At 40.6% G+C, this 16,817-nt stretch overlaps 1 pseudogene; it reads left to right on the forward strand.

The window, feature by feature from the left end:
• Window positions 1-394: 394 nt before the first annotated feature.
• Window positions 395-16,545, forward strand: LOC142168161 (UPF0481 protein At3g47200-like; annotated as a pseudogene).
• The last annotated feature ends 272 nt before the right edge of the window (window positions 16,546-16,817 follow it).

A 16,817-nucleotide genomic window follows, 5' to 3' on the forward strand; every position in this document is an offset into this window, starting at 1 on the left:
AAATACGAACCCGGTATTAACAAAGTCAACTCTCGATCAAACCTCTCAACTTTTCAAACCTTTAACTTTCTAACTTTCGGCAAAAAGCCTCAAACCAACTTACGGACCTCCAAACCAATATCCAGACATACGCCTAAGTCCAAAATTACCATATGACGCTATTGGAATCATCAAAATTCTATTCAGAAGTCGTCTACATGAAAGTCAAACTCTGGTCAACTCTTTCAACTTAAGCTTCCAACATTAGGACTAAGTGTCCCAATTCACTCCAAAACTTCCCCGAAATTAATCCAACCACCCCGACAAGTCGCATAATCATAAATGAACATAAAAGAAGTGATAAATAGGGGAGCTGGGCTACAATACACGAAACGACCGGCCAGGTCATTACAAAATGGCAACTGAGTATATTTTTTGGAATATGGTCCCTTTAACTCCGGCGGAGCTCTCGGGAACTGATCCATCCGAGCATGAAATTCCTTTGCATTATGGTCCATTTTTTCCTTCATTTCTCTCATGAATCTCATGAGCTCGGTTTTGAAAGGGTCATTTGTGTTGTTGTCGTTCCCAGATCTACTACCAGTACCTCCCGCTCGTTAAAATTGAACTCCTCCCTTGGAGCGTTGTTGCAGGTTCTTTGAACTGTTTGATTTGCAAGAATGCTTGGAGGAATCAGAGCTCTTCCATTAGCATTATTAATAGCACTCATTCAACTATGTCTTCACCTGATCCTGTCTTGAGAGGTGATCCATTATTGCCATTTGTTGATCTTTCAAGATGTTGAGTGTTTCAACAACGTGTTCATCATCCGCATAATCAGGAGTTGGACTCCTCACATGCCGAGGTTTGATCTTCGCGAACTAGAGTTGTTTCATCTCCTTCATTGTGGGTTTCGCTAGTTGAATCATCACGTTGGAACACATCTTCATGTTCATTATGTGCTCCAACATTATAGGAATTGTTGACATCGTTAGCTGCCATATCTTATTTTTCTTTTGCTAAGAAAGGAATCAAAATTCGTTAGTAACATACGAATGGATCAAAGCAATTATACAATTGCCTATGCCCCATGGTGGGCATCAGACTGTTTACCCGTAAGACGGTACAGTTAAATTTAAAATGTGGTTTGTAGACAGTTGAATTAATTTGACCCTAAAATATGTAATAAATAAGAACAGAAATAGGATTATAAAATGAACTTAAAGAAAATACAAGCCTGACTATAAATTTTAGCTTCCCCGGTATCAAAAGTAAGAACAATATTAAGAACAAGGTAAAAGAACAATGTTATAGAGTGAGGGCTGATTCAAGCTTTTGTGTTACAATGGTTACTAATTATCCTATTTATAGCTTTATTTAGGGAGACAAGTACCCCAAATCAAGCTCTTCTTGCATGAGAATAAAACTGTCATTGATGGCTACATAACAGTTGGTTATAAATGCTGATATTCTCTGTAACGGTTGTTCATTGAATGTTATCCGATATTAATTCTTCAAATCATTGTTATCGATTATCCTGCCTTCGGAATTTACCCAGCACCGGTCACATGCTTGCAACCGGTATCAACTACTTGCTGACTCATATCTTACCTGTTTTCAGCTCCACGTGTCACCTCCTCATTCGTCCAATTGTCAATAACCAATTTACCGCATATAATTATCAGGACTCAAACCTGAAATCTCTACTTAAGGGTGAATAAATCTCAAACATTCAACCAAATTCCACGGTGGTCAATAACGTGCTTTCAATTAGATGAATTTGAAAGTTAACGTATAGGTTATTTTCGTACCTCAATTTTTGTAAGTAAGTACTTAAAGAAACATGTTGCATGTTTCACAATAATTAACGAAAAAGAAAAGTCGGAACCTATTACGATTCGTTTGTCCTATTTACGTTTTAAAATGATTAGATAAACTTACAGCTGGAATTAGCTTTATCCTATTTGTGGGGTATAGGAATGATAGCTTTCGTTAGCAGGTTAACGTTAAAATAAAGAATTGCTTCATATTCCCACGTGAATCATAGAGCTGGGAAGAATCTTTCTTTACTCAAGAAGAAAAGAGGAATGCATGCTAATTTGATTTTAATGTATGAGATCAGAATTGGCAGAAAACAATGTTCAACTACATTTCTTCTTTTTTACTTTCTCACTCGCCCAAAGTGTTAGGAAAGAACTTGTAGTCCAGATTTTAGGTCTAAATGACTGTTTTCATTGAGTGTACAAAATTGGCCATCTCTCAGCTGCAGATTGTTAGTCAAATATTAAACTAATGAAGAAAAAGAAGTCGGAAGTTATGACGATGGAGTTCAATTGTCCTATTTTATTGTACAATAAACTTACAGGAAGCTTTAATGTTTATCCTGTTTGAAACGAAATGAGACATTTTCTCTGGAAGTATTTACCTGCACTCAAGGTTTACATCAAAACAATAAATACAAGATATGCGTATGTCTTTCATACATATATTTATCGTTTAACAATAGTTAAATAATAGTGCTAGTTCATATCTCATTTAACCATGGTTAAGTAATTTTTTTCCTAGTTCAAGCAAATATTTGCATATTCTTTTGCACTATTGTCACGACCTAATTTTTCTTCCGTGTGACGTCGTAACGGTACCTAGTCTCTACAACTAGGTAGGCCTAACATTTTGCAGAATAATAAAAAAAAATATAAATTTAACCAACTATTCAAAAATACACAACAAATCCCAAAACTCGGAACATCGTGAATCACAAACTACAGAAGAAAAAATCTAGTGTCTCTATACATCAGAATCTAACAAGGAAAAATACAGACAATAATGAATATGAGAAAGAGTAGAAGGGGACTCCGAGGTCTGCGGACGCGGCAAGTATACCTTGAAGTCTTCAAAGCTGTCCCGGCTCACTAATAGTGCGGCTGATAAGGTGCGCCTGGATCTGCACACGAAAAATATGTGCAGAGAGTAGTATGAGTACAACACAATCGGTACCCAGTAAGTGTCAAGCCTAATCTCGGTCGAGTAGTGACGATGTCATGTCAAGGCCCTACTGGTAAATATATAATAAAATAATATAGAGTGTAATACCGCAATAAAATAAAGGCTGAAATTTAACAACAATGAAATCATAGAAGGTAACGGCTTAGTACAAAGAAACACAACAGGGGATCTCCTAGATACCATCTCGTAATCCCAAACGTAAATGTGCAGGGGGATCTCCCGGAATACCGTTCCGTAGTTCCAAAATAAATGTGCAGGGGGATCTCCCGGAATACCGTTCCGTAGTCCCAAAGTAAATATGCAAGACAGGGGATCTCTCGAGATACCGTTCCGTAGTCCCAAAGTAAATATGCAGTACAGAGGGATCTCCCGAAATACCGTTCTGTAGTCCCAAAGTAAATATGCAGCGCGAATGATAGAAATACAACTACATCACGAAATTCTTACAATTTAGACTAAGTACCAGTCAGGGAAGAAGTAGAAAATTCACTAAGCATGTTGCATATAATTCACATAAATAATTAAGACACGTAGACATATTGTATTAGACTAAACATGATAGCTACATATATTGGAATAACTCAATTAAGAATGAAAATGGATTAGTACTCATTAAAATGGTATAACTCAAAATAACAAGAAAACATGTTGCTGCTCAATAAGAAAATCGGGTTTTGCCACAACTAGCTCGTGTACGTACTCATCACCTCACGTACACGGCGCTCACATATCACAATAGTTCCAAATCTTAAGGGGATTTCCCCCACACAAAGCTAGGCAAGCCACTTACCTCGAACCAAACTCAATCAATCGGTCATAATGCCTTTCCCACGAATATCCGACTCCGAATGGCCCAAATCTAGCCAAAAGCAATTACATATCATAAATACAATAATAATAGACTCATCTAATTAACAAAATCAATATTTTAACGAAAATTCCGAAATTAACTCAAAAATCGCATGTGGGGCCCACGTCTCGGAATCGGGTAATGTCATAAAATACGAAAGCCTGTTCACTCACGAGTCTAACCATATCAAATTTACTAAAATCCGACACCAAATGGTCCTCCAAATCAACAAATCAAACTTCCAAATCCCTAGCCTCCAATTCTCAATTTTCACCTTAAATACACACTAACTAGGTGAGAAAATACATGGGAAAGCAAGATTATTGATCAAAAATAAGCACAAGGGACTTACCTCAATAAATCTCTCAAAAATGCTCTCAAATATCACACTAAACCAAGTTGCAAAGTCCAAAAATGACAAAAATCGCGAAGCCCTTCGGTTTTAACTACTGCCTAGGTATTTCCGTACCTGCGGAGCCTGGGCTCACACCTGCGGGTGTGCTTGTGCGGAAAAATGTGCGCATCTGCGCAAATCACTTACCCCTTCTGCCTTCTCACCTGCGATGAAAGGGCCGCACCTGTGCGTGCGCGCATGAGAAAATCCCTTCCGCTTCTGCGGACATTGCGCACCTGCGATGACCCTGACGCATATGCAGGCATCGCAGATGCGGAATTCACCTTGCACCTGCGACCCCTGGCACTCCTCCATTTTTCCACTTCCGCGCTTGCTTCTCCGCACGTGCGATCACGTACCTACGGTCTCTCCACCACTGGTGCAAAAATGACAGATGCCTGAAGACTTCAGCAGCAACTCAAATCCAACTTTTGATCCGTTAAGCACTCGAAACTCACCCGAGGCCCCCGGGACCTCAACTAAATATACCAACCAATCCTAAAATACCATACGGACTTAGTCGAGCCCACATATCACATCAACTAACGCTAAAATCACGAATCACCCTCCAATTCAAACTTAAAGAACTTGAAACTTCAAATTCCTACAACCGATGTCGAAACCTATCAAACCACGTCCGAATATCCCCAAATTTTGCACACAAGTCATATTCAACATTACGGACCTATTCCAACTTCCGAAATCGGAATCCAACCCGGATATCAAAATTTCCACTACCGGTCCAAAACTCCAAAAATTCGATTTTCGCCAATTCAAGCCTAAATTAGCTACGGACCTCCAAAACATAATCCGGACACGCCCCTAAGTCCAAAATCACCTAACGGAGTTAACGGACCTGACGGAATTCTATTCCGGAACCATCTTCACACAATTCTGACTACGATCTAAATTCTAAGACTTAAGCTCTCATTTAGGGACTAAGTGTCCCAAAATACTCCGAAACTCAAAACTAATCATACCGACAAGTCACAATAGCAGAAATAGATATGGGGAAAGCAGATAATAGGGGTTCGGGGCTCTAACTCTCAAAACGACCGGCCGGGTCGTTACATCCTCCCCCTCTTAAAATAATCGTTCGTCCTCGAACGAGCATAGAGACATACCTGAAGTGGTGAAAAGATGAGGATAACGACTGCGCATATCCTGCTCAGTCTCCCAAGTTGCCTCCTCGACCGGCTGTCCCCTCCAGTGAACCTTAACAGAAGCAATGTTCTTTAATCTTAGCTTTCCGACCTGCCTATCTAAAATAGCCACTGGCTCCTCAATATAGGATAAATCCTTGTCCAATTGAACTGAGCTGAAATCCAACACTTGGGATGGATCGCTGCGATACATTCGGAGCATAGAAACATAGAATACCGGATGAACTCCTGCTAGACTGGGAGGCAAGGCAAGCTCATAAGCAACCTCCCCAACTCGACGCAACACCTCAAATCGACCAATGAACCTTGGGCTCAGCTTGCCCTTCTTTCTAAACCTCATAATGCCCTTCATAGGCTAAACCCGGAGCAAGACTCGCTCTCCAACCATGAATGCCACATCGCGAACCTTCTGGTCCGCATAACTCTTCTTTTTGGATTGGGCTGTGCGAAGTCTATCCTGAATTGCCTTCACTTTTTCCAAGGCATCCTGAACCAAGATCATACCCAATAATCTGGCCTCACCGGGTTCGAACCAACCCACTAGGGACCGACACTGCCTACCGTACAGAACCTCATATAGTGCCATCTGAATGTTGGACTGATAACTGTTAACGTAAGCAAATTCCGCAAGTGGCAAGAAATGGTCCCATGCACCCCCAAAATCTATCACACACGCACGGAGCATATCCTCTAATATCTGAATAGTGCGCTCGGAATGTCCGTCCGTCTGAGGGTGAAATGTTGTGCTCAACTCAACCCTAGTACCCAACTCATGCTATACATCTCTCCAGAACCATGATGTAAACTGTGTACCCCGGTCAGATATAATAGATACCGGTACGCCATAAAGCCTGACGATCTCACGGATGTTGATTCGAGCTAGCTGCTTGGAAGAATAAGTAGCCATCACAGGAATGAAATGAGCCGACTTGGTCAACCTATCCACAATTACCCAAACTGTATCAAACCTCCGCTGAGTCCATGGGAGTCCAACCACGAAATCCATCGTGATCCACTCCCATTTGCACTCCGGAATTTCTAACTTATGAAGCAATCCACTTGGTCGCTGATGCTCATATTTTACCTGCTGGCAATTCAGACATCGAGCCACATACTCTACTATGTTCTTCTTCATTCTCCTCCACCAGTAATGCTGTTTCAAGTCCTGATACATCTTTGCGACACCCGGATGAATAGAGTACCGCAAACTGTGAGCCTCCTGGAGAATCAACTAACGCAAACCATCCACATTGGGCACACATAGCATGCCCTGCATTCTCAATGCACCATCATCTCCAATAGTGACCTCCTTAGCATCACCGTGCTGGACCGTGTCCTTAAGGTCAAGCAGATGGGGGTCATCATACTGACGCTCCCTGATACGATCATAAAGAGAAGACCGAGAGACCACATAAGCCAATACTCGATTCAGCTCAGAAATATCCAATCTCACAAACTGGCTGGCTAAGGCCTGAACATCCAACGCCAATGGCCTATCTGCTGCTGGTAGATATGCTAAACTCCCCAAACTCTCTTCCCAGTGACTCAAAGCATCGGTCACCACATTGGCCTTCCCAGGGTGGTACAAAATAGTGATATCATAATCCTTAAGTAGCTCCAACCACCTCCGCTGACATAAGTTAAGATCTTTCTGCTTAAACAGATGCTGCAAACTCCGATGATCGGTGTAAATCTCACAAGGAACACTATACAAATAATGTCGCCATATCTTCAAGGCATGAACAATAGCTGCTAACTCAAGGTTGTGGACAGGATAGTTCTTTTCGTGCACCTTCAGCTGTCTGGACACGTAGGCAATCACCCTACCGTCCTGCATCAACACCGCGCCGAGACCAATCCGCGATGCATCACAATATATAGTATAAGACCCCGAACTTGTAGGTAATACCAATACTGGGGCTGTAGTCAAAGCTGTCTTGAGCTTCTGAAAGCTCTCCTCACATTCCTCTGTCCACCTGAACGGAGCACCCTTCTGGGTCAGCCTGGTCATAGGTGCTGCAATAAATGAGAATCCCTCTACAAAGCGACAGTAATACCCCGCCAAACCAAGAAAACTCTGAATCTCTGTAGCTGAGGACGGTCTGGGCCAACTCTGCACTGCTTCAATCTTCTTTGGATCTACCTGGATCCCCTCACTCGATACTATATTACCCAAGAATGCCATTGAGTCTAGCCAAAACTCACACTTTGAAAATTTTGCATATAACTTCTTTTCTCTCAAGGTCTGAAGTGCAGTCCTCAGATGCTGCTCATGATCCTCCCGACTCCGGGAGTATACCAGAATGTCGTCAATAAACACAATGATGAATGAGTCAAGATAGGGCCGGAACACACTGTGCATCAAGTGTATAAAAGATGCTGGGGCATTGGTCAGCCCAAAAGACATCACAAGAAACTCATAGTGACCATATCTGGTCCTGAAAGCAGTCTTCGGGATATCCAGCTCCCGAATCTTCAACTTATGATAACCTGAACGTAAGTCAATCTTGGAAAACACTCTGGCACCCTGTAACTGATCAAATAAGTCATCAATACGAGGCAATGGATACTTGTTCTTCATTGTGACTTTGTTTAACTGGCGGTAATCAATACACATCCGCATATAACCATCCTTCTTCTTCACAAATAAGACAAGAGCACCCTAAGGTGACACATTGGGCCGAATGAAGCCTTTATCAAGAAATTCTTGTAACTGCTCTTTCAACTCCTTCAATTCAGGAGGATCCATACGATATGGAGGAATAGAGATGGGCTGAGTGCCCAGCAACAAATTAATGCCAAAATCAATATCTTTGTCGGGCGGCATGCCCGGAAGTTCAGCTGGAAACACATCTGGAAAGTCCCTCACTACTGGAACTGACTCAAATGTAGGGGTATCAATACTGACATCTCTCACATAAGCTAGATACGCGTCACACCCCTTCTTAACCATTCGTTGAGCTTTAAGAAAAGAAATAACTCTGCTGGGAGTATACTTTAAGGTACATATCCACTCTAATCGTGGTAAACCTGGCATAGCCAGCGTCACGATTTTAGCATGACAATCAAGAATAGCATAATGGGGCGACAACCAGTCCGTGCCCAAAATAATATCAAAGTCCACCATGCTGAGCAATAATAAATCAGCTCTGGTCTCAAAACCACTAAGAGCAATCAAACACGACCGATACACGTGGTCCACAACAAGAGAATCTTCCACATGAGTAGATACATAAATAGGGGAACTCAAAGAATCCCGTGATACACCCAAATACGGAGCAAAATAAGAGGACACATAAGAATATGTAGAGCCTGGGTCAAATAATACCGACGCATCTCTATGACAGACGGGAACAATACCTGTAATGACAGAATCAGAAGCAACTACCTCTGTACGAGCAGGAAGTGCATAATATTACGCCTGGCCTCCCCCTCTAGGGTGACCTCTACCTCCCCGACCTCCACCTCGAGCTGGTTGAGCAGGTGGGGTGGCAGCTGGTGCTATATGAGACTCGGTAGAGCACGTTGTGGCTGAAAAGTCTGTGGAGGTGCACCCCTCCTAATCCTGGGGCAATCCCTCACCATGTGACGAGTGTCTCCACACTCAAAACAAGCTCTGGGAGGGCGTGGCTGCTGTGACTGGCTCGGGCCAAGTCTGCTGGACTGGCCGCTAGGAACACCTCGGGCAGGAGGCACACTATATACTGGCAGTGCATAATAAGGCTCCTTGGGTCTAGAAGGAGCTGGAACACCGCTGGAGGCTAGAAGAGCTGAATGAATGGGGCGGCTCACATAACCCCTACCATGGCGAGCTACTGGGGCACGAGCTCCAGAATAATAACTAGCCTCTCAAGACCTCTTGGCATCCCTCTCCTCTCTATCTCGGGTAAACATGCCCTCGAATCTCCTGGCAATACCCACAACCTGCTGATAAGAAATATCCATCTCCAATTCCCTGGCCATACTACTCCGGATACTAGGATGGAGACCCTCAATAAACCGCTGAACCCTCTCTCGAACTGTGGCAACTAAGGCCGGTGCATGTTGGGACAAATTACTGAAACGTACTGCATACTCTGACTCAGTCATAGCACCCTGGCGCAGCTGCTCAAACTCCGCGCTCTATGAGTCCCTGAGGCTCTGAGGGACATACTCTCTCAAAAACCTGTCCGAGAACTGAGTCCATGTAAGTGAAGCTGCCTCAGCCGGACTACTCAACTCATAAGCATGCCACCACTGATAGGTTGCTCCTCTAAGCTGGAATGTGGCAAAAGAAACCTCGCTCGTCTCCGCTACGCCCATAGTACGGAGAATACGATAACACTCCTCCAGAAAACCTTGAGCATCATCTGTAGCCAATCCGCTGAAAGTAGGTGGGTGGTACTTCTTGTACCTTTCAAGTCTGAGCTACTCTGCCTCAGAAGTTGCTGCCCTAACCTCGGGCTGAGCTGGAGCTATCGGCTGCATTGGTACAATCTCTGGAACCTGGTCGACCTGAACCCGATGCTCTGGAGTATCGGCGACGAGAGTCTGTGCTCATCTCCCAGACTGAGATGTAGCAGGAGCAAGTGGAATCAATCCAGTCTGAGCTAAGGTGCTGAACATGCTCAGAAACTAGGCTAGAGACTCCTGGAGGGCTGGTGCAGCAACAGGTATCTCAGGTGTCTATCCTCCAGCTTGAGCTACAGGGGGCTCCTCTGTAGCAGCTCGTGCGGGTGCTCTGGCTGCACCACGTGGACGTCCTCAGCCTCTACCCCGGCCCTGGCCTCTCGTGGCTCTAGCAGAGGGTGCGGGTACCTGTTCATCAGATCCGCTTGTACGTGTCCTCACCATCTGTGAGAGAATAGAATACAGAAGTTTAGAATCTCTGGAGTCAACAATTTTCGCACGACAAGGAATCAAAGTAGTGAAATTTTCCTAACAATTCCATAGCCTCCCAAAGATAAGTACAGACGTCTCCGTACCGATCCGCAAGACTCTAATAAACCGGTTTGTGACTCACGACACCTACGGACCTAGAGCTCTAATACCAACTTGTCACGACCCAATTTTCCCTCTGTGTGACGTCGTGACGACACCTAGTCTCTACAATTAGGTAAGCCTAATATTTTTGCGGAATAATGAAATAAAAATATAAATTTAACCAACTATTAAAAAAAACACAACAAATCCCAAAACCCGAAATAACGTGAATCACAAACTACAGAAGAAAAAATCTAGTGTCTCTATACATCAGAATCTAACAAGGAAAAATACAGAAGATAATGGACATGAGAAAGAGTAGAAGGGGACTCCGAGGTCTACGTACGCAGCAGATATACATTGAAGTCTCCAAAGCTATCCCGACTTACTGATAGTGCGGCTGATAAGGTGCACCTAGATCTGCACATGAAAAACATGTGCAGAGAGTAGCATGAGTACACCACAATAGGTACCCAGTAAGTGCCAAGCCTAACCTCGGTCGAGTAGTGACGAGGTCAGGTCAAGGCCCTACTGGTAAATATATAATAAAATAATATAGAGCGTAATACCACAATAAAATAAAAGCTGAAATTTAACAACAATGAAATCATAGAAGGTAACAACTTAATAACACAACAGGGGATCTCCCGAGATACCGTCTCATAGTCCCAAACATAAATGTGCAGGGGGATCTCCCGGAATACTATTCCGTAGTCCCAAAGTAAATATGCAAGATAGGGGGATCTCCCAGAATACCATTCCGTAGTCCCAAAGTAAATATGCAGTACAGGGGAATCGAACCGGAATACCATTCCATAGTCCCAAAGTAAATATGCAGCGCGAATGATAGAAATACAACTACATCACGAAATTCTTACAATTTAGACTAAGTACCAGTCAGGGAAGAAGCAGGAAATTCACTAAGCATGTTGCACATAATTCACATAAATAATTAAGACACGTAGACATGTTGTATTAGACTAAACTTGATAGCTACACATGTTGGAATAACTCAATTAAGAATGAAAATAGACTAGTACTAATTAAAATGGTATAACTCAAAATAACAGAAAAATATGTTAGTAAGAAAATCGGGTTTTACCACAACTACCATGTGTTCGTACTCGTCACCTCACGTACACGGCGCTCACATATCACAATAGTTCCAAATCTTAAGGGAATTTCCGCCACACAAAGCTAGGCAAGCCACTTACCTCGAACCAAGCTCAATCAATCGGTCACAATGACTTTCCCACGAATATCCGACTCCGAATGGCCTAAATCTAGACAAAAGCAATTACATATCATAAATAAAATAATAATAGACTCATCTAATTAACGAAATTAATATTTTAACGAAAATTCCGAAATTAACTCAAAAATTACCTGTGGGGCCCATATCTCGGAATAGGGTAAAAGTCATAAAATACGAAAGCCCGTTAACTCACGAGTCGAACCATATTAAATTTACTAAAATCTGACACCAAAAATGGTCCTCCAAATCCACAAATCAAACTTCCAATTCCCTAGCCTCTAATTCCCAATTTTCACCTTAAATACATACTAACTAGGTGGGAAAATACATGGGAAGCAAGATTATTGATCAAAAATAAGCACAAGGGACTTACCTCAAGAAATCTCTCGAAAATGCTCTCAAAAATCGCTCTAAACCGAGTTGCAAAGTCCAAAAATGACAAAAATCGCGAAGCCCTTCGGTTTTAACCACTGCACAGGTATTTCCGCACCTGCGGAGCCTGGGTTCGCACCTATGGGTGCGCTTGTGCTGAAAAATTTGTGCATCTGCGCAAATCACTTACCCCTTCTGTCTTCGCACCTGCAATGAAAAGGCCGCACCTGCGCGTGCGCGCATGCGGAAATCCCTTCCGCTTCTACGGACATTGCGCACCTGCGATGACCCTGACGCATCTGCGGGCATCGCAGATGCGGGATTCACCTCGCACCTGCGACCCCTGGAACTCCTCTATTTTTTCGCTTCTGTGCTTGCCTCTCCGCACGTGCGATCACGCACCTGCGGTCTCTCCACCATCTGAAGACTTCAGCAGCAACTCAAATCCAACTTTTGATCTGTTAAGTACTCGAAACTCACTAGAGGGCCCCGGGACCTCAACCAAACATACCAACCAATACTAAAATACCATACAAACTTAGTCGAGACCACATATCACATCAACTAACGCTAAAATCACGAATCACCCTCCAATTCAAACTTAAAGAATTTGAAACTTCAAATTCCTACAACCGATGCCGAAACCTATCAAACCACGTCTGAATGTCCCCAAATTTCGCATACAAGTCATATTCAATATTACAGACCTACTCCAACTTCCGAAATCAGAATCCGACCCCGATATCAAAATTTTCACTACCGGTCCACAACTCCAAAAATTTAATTTTCGCCAATTCAAGCCTAAATAAGCTACAGACCTCCAAAAGACAATCCAGACACGCCCCTAAATCCAAAATTATCTAACGGAGCTAACGGAATTGACAGAATTCTATTCCGGAACCGTTTTCACACAGTTCCGACTACGGTCCAAATTCTAAGACTTAAGCTCTCGTTTAGGGACTAAGTGTCCCAAAACACTCCGAAACTCAAAATCAATTATCCCGGCAAGTCACAATAGCAGAAATAGATATGGGAAAAGCAGTTAATAGGGGTTCGGGGCTCTAACTCTCAAAACGACCGGTCGGGTCGTTACAATAATACAACTTAAATATAAATTATATACAACTATAATATAATTTTAATCCACGGTCAGATGAGAACTAGGTGATAATATTCACACGAATGTGAGTAGCTAGTTAGAATAGTCTTATCTATTGGTTTATGATTTTTTTGTAAGGATCTTATAGTTGGAAGTTGTGATTAGACTCTCATCATATCATACGCAAAGCATTAAAAAGGAAAAACACAAAAACCAAAACCAAAACAGAAAACAAAAAATGAAAAGAAAAAAGATTAAGAAAAAAAGAGAAAAAAGAAAAAGAAATATATCGGTTTGTTTTACTAATTAATTGGATACAAATTATAAAAGAAATTCGGATTCTAAATTAGAGTAGTATGTCTTTATTTCCTTTTGAAGCACCCCAATAATACTTTAACATTTATTCCTTACTATGGATCCAAGGCTTAAAATATTCCATCCTTCATAAGCCTTTAAATATGGCTACATTCTTGAACTATTATCAAACATCTCAGTGGAAGAGCACCCAAAACGCTAGTACACTGGTATGTAATGTGTTCTACTCTAGAAATGTATTTTTTTAGTTTAATTTCCTGGTATGCCTCTTAAAGCATCAAGAATTCTTTTCATTATTTTAGTTATTAAATTCTTCGAGCTTTCTTAGTAGTTAGACATGTGCTCAGATCAAGACCGAAAGGCAAATTCGGACCCAAAAAAAAAGAGCACAGGTGTAACTCCCTGCACCCGCGTGATAGATTTTTTGAATCCTAACCAATGAATTTGTGTAGATGATATAATCTTGCAGGTAGCGAGTCAAATTAAATTTAGGAACACTTTCTTTTATACAAAATGTTCACGAATATCGATTTGCCAAAAGGATGGATTCTAAGTTAAATAGAAAAAAAAATTAATTTAGTTACGCCCAACTAGAAGGTATTTTAATACCTAAAGCTAAAAATGCCAAAAGCTTGCATCCTTTTCTGTTTGTGATTCTATAATCTTGCATGCAAAGATATATAGAATAAGGTAAAACTTCAACTTAAGGGAGAAAAACGTATTGCACAAACTGTTTTTAATTTTCGTTCTTCCTTTAGGCTTCGGTTTTAGGGGATCGATAATTTTCATATGAATTAGATTTCACCTGTTTTCAGGAAACTTATTCTATATGTCTATAATAGTATGCACTAATTCATCGTTTGATTTTCTATTTCCTTACTTTCTATCGTCTTAAATTCTGGACCATATAGTGATCAGTACCTAACCAAAACTATAAATAAACATGCATTGTATATAATAGTGATGAAAATATAAACAATTGGTATATTTAGTAAAAAAGTGTTAATAACCTTATTTTTTGTTAAAATGACCAAAATACATATGAAGCTATTTACAGAAAAAATATAAATGTAAAAGTACCTTTAGTATTGAAAAAAAAAAAAAGACGAATAACTGAAACATAATGGAGAGGTATTAGGAGTTTTGTTTTGGCAAGGGCTCTTCGGGGATTAATTATAAATTTAAACATAAAATAGTGAAGAGTTTAGTCAAATCAAAGTGTGATAAGCAAGTAATAAATTAGGGTTAACTTATGATTTTTGACTGATTTTCGCTTAAAAATACTTAATCTGTGATATTCTTTATACTTACAAAATGCATAAATAAATTAAAATGTACTTATTAGTTGTTCACCTAGACAACATCTGAGTACTTGGTTCATTCATTAATTGACATCACCTTCAACTCAAGTTTAATTTTTCTTTAATGTTTTCATTGATTATTGTGGTTTCTACAACTAAAAGAAGGAATATACTCTTTGCTCCAAAAAGAACGATATATAAATTTATATATTTAGAAGTAATTTAACTTTAAATTTTTTATTTACTATAAATAATATTATTTTATAGTCATAGAAGTTTCTTGACATCATATTAAAAGTACAAACATAAAAGATTAAAAAAAATCTTTCTCGAACTATGTGCATGTCCAGTCAAACAGAATTCAGATTGAAATATAACTGGTCTAATTTCACTACTTATAACTAATATTGCCTATTCATGTTGTTCATGAAGGTTCTGAAATGAAACTGGATAACTCAACTAAAGTTAGAAGGAATCAAATACAAAAGGTTCCTTCATTCCTGAGTGATGAGAATAAGGAAAGCGGTGAACGTGATCCTAAAGTGGTTTCACTTGGGCCTTACCACCATGGAAAGGAGAAGCTCAAGTTTGTTCAGGATTTCAAGCCCATGGCCCTAGACATGTTCATTCAAGGGAGTAATCAAGATAAAGCTTTCTTCCTCGGGAAGATTCTAAAGGAAATTGACTATGCTAAAAATTGTTACCTCGAAGAATTCACGTCTATCTATGATGACATTTATTTTGCTGAAATGATGCTCCTTGACGCATGGTTCATTCTAAACGGAGCGAGACAATTGAGCATCTTGGTACTGCAGTTTATACCCTAAGTAAACGTGATTTATATTTGCTTGAAAATCAGTTACCGTTCAGATCATGATCTTGGCTAGCTCGAGATATCCTGTAAATGAAAAAGGATTTATAGAGACGGCGGGAAGCTCTTGTTTTAACATACTCTTCGATGAGGACACAAGATTATTGAAAGATAATGACAATAATAAACAGCCCCTTCACCTTTCCGAAGAGTAATCGCCACTGGCAGCGGGGAAATCCCACAACCACGTGTACATGCTTGCGATCCTTTCCATGATATTTTCAACAACTTGGTATTATGTCTTGAATAATGGTGTTGTAGAAAAGATAAAACGTCAACTCGTGGCCGTGGGGGGTATGTGTTTCATTCTGTGACGGATCTGAAATCAAAGGGCATTCACAGGCCTAGCGATATTGCGTCTTTGAATGGTATAAGGTTTAGTCCCGCTGAATTCTGTCACTGTGCAAAGCTCAAACTCCCATGTTGGTATGTTTCTCCGTACACCAGAGCATTTTTCATGAACATGATTGCTTATGAATTCTGTCCCAATGTTTTTACCGATAAAGCTGTCACTGCTTACGTGAATTTCATGAAATCACTTATTGTTTCACAAGAGGATGTCAAAGAGCTGCGAGAAAAGAAAATTTTAATGGACAGCTTAGGGAGTGACGAACAAGTGGTACAAGTCTATAAATGATAAATCATTGAATACTTATGGCACAGAAGATGAATCGTTTTTCTACAAGGAAAAAAGGAATATCGAGGATCACTATAACAACAAAGCCAGGACTTGGTTGTCTGAATTGAAAAATACACATTTTAACAGTCCCTGGTCTATAAGTGCTTTGGTTGGTTCTATTTTCCTCCTTTATTCAGATATTGTCCAGACCTACTATGCAGTCCACCCTTCAAAAGGAGGATCTTGATTTTAATTCTTTTACTTGTCCATTTAATCGTCCTTCCATACAATCCTGTATTGTGTGTTGTACTTTTTTCCATTTGCTTGTAAACAATAATAAGATTCATTTTTCCGAGTTCACTTTCTTTTCGTTGATCTTGATTTTCTTCCCATCACAATTGACTTTCTACGTACTTCTTAATATATTTATGACTAGTTAAATTGCACGCGCTTCGCGCTATTGTCAAAAACATCATTGAATTTACAAATCATCTTTTTGTAAGTATAGTCGAGATAGAGAAATAAAAATTCAGCAGAAAGACAATAAAAGAAAATCTGATATTGAGAGCTAAGTTAATCATTGTCACAACCCAAAATCCGCATAGTCGTGATGATACCTAACCCAACCCGA

The sequence above is a fragment of the Nicotiana tabacum genome, chromosome 13 (genome assembly GCF_000715075.1).
Source record: "Nicotiana tabacum cultivar K326 chromosome 13, ASM71507v2, whole genome shotgun sequence".
NCBI lineage: Eukaryota > Viridiplantae > Streptophyta > Magnoliopsida > Solanales > Solanaceae > Nicotiana > Nicotiana tabacum.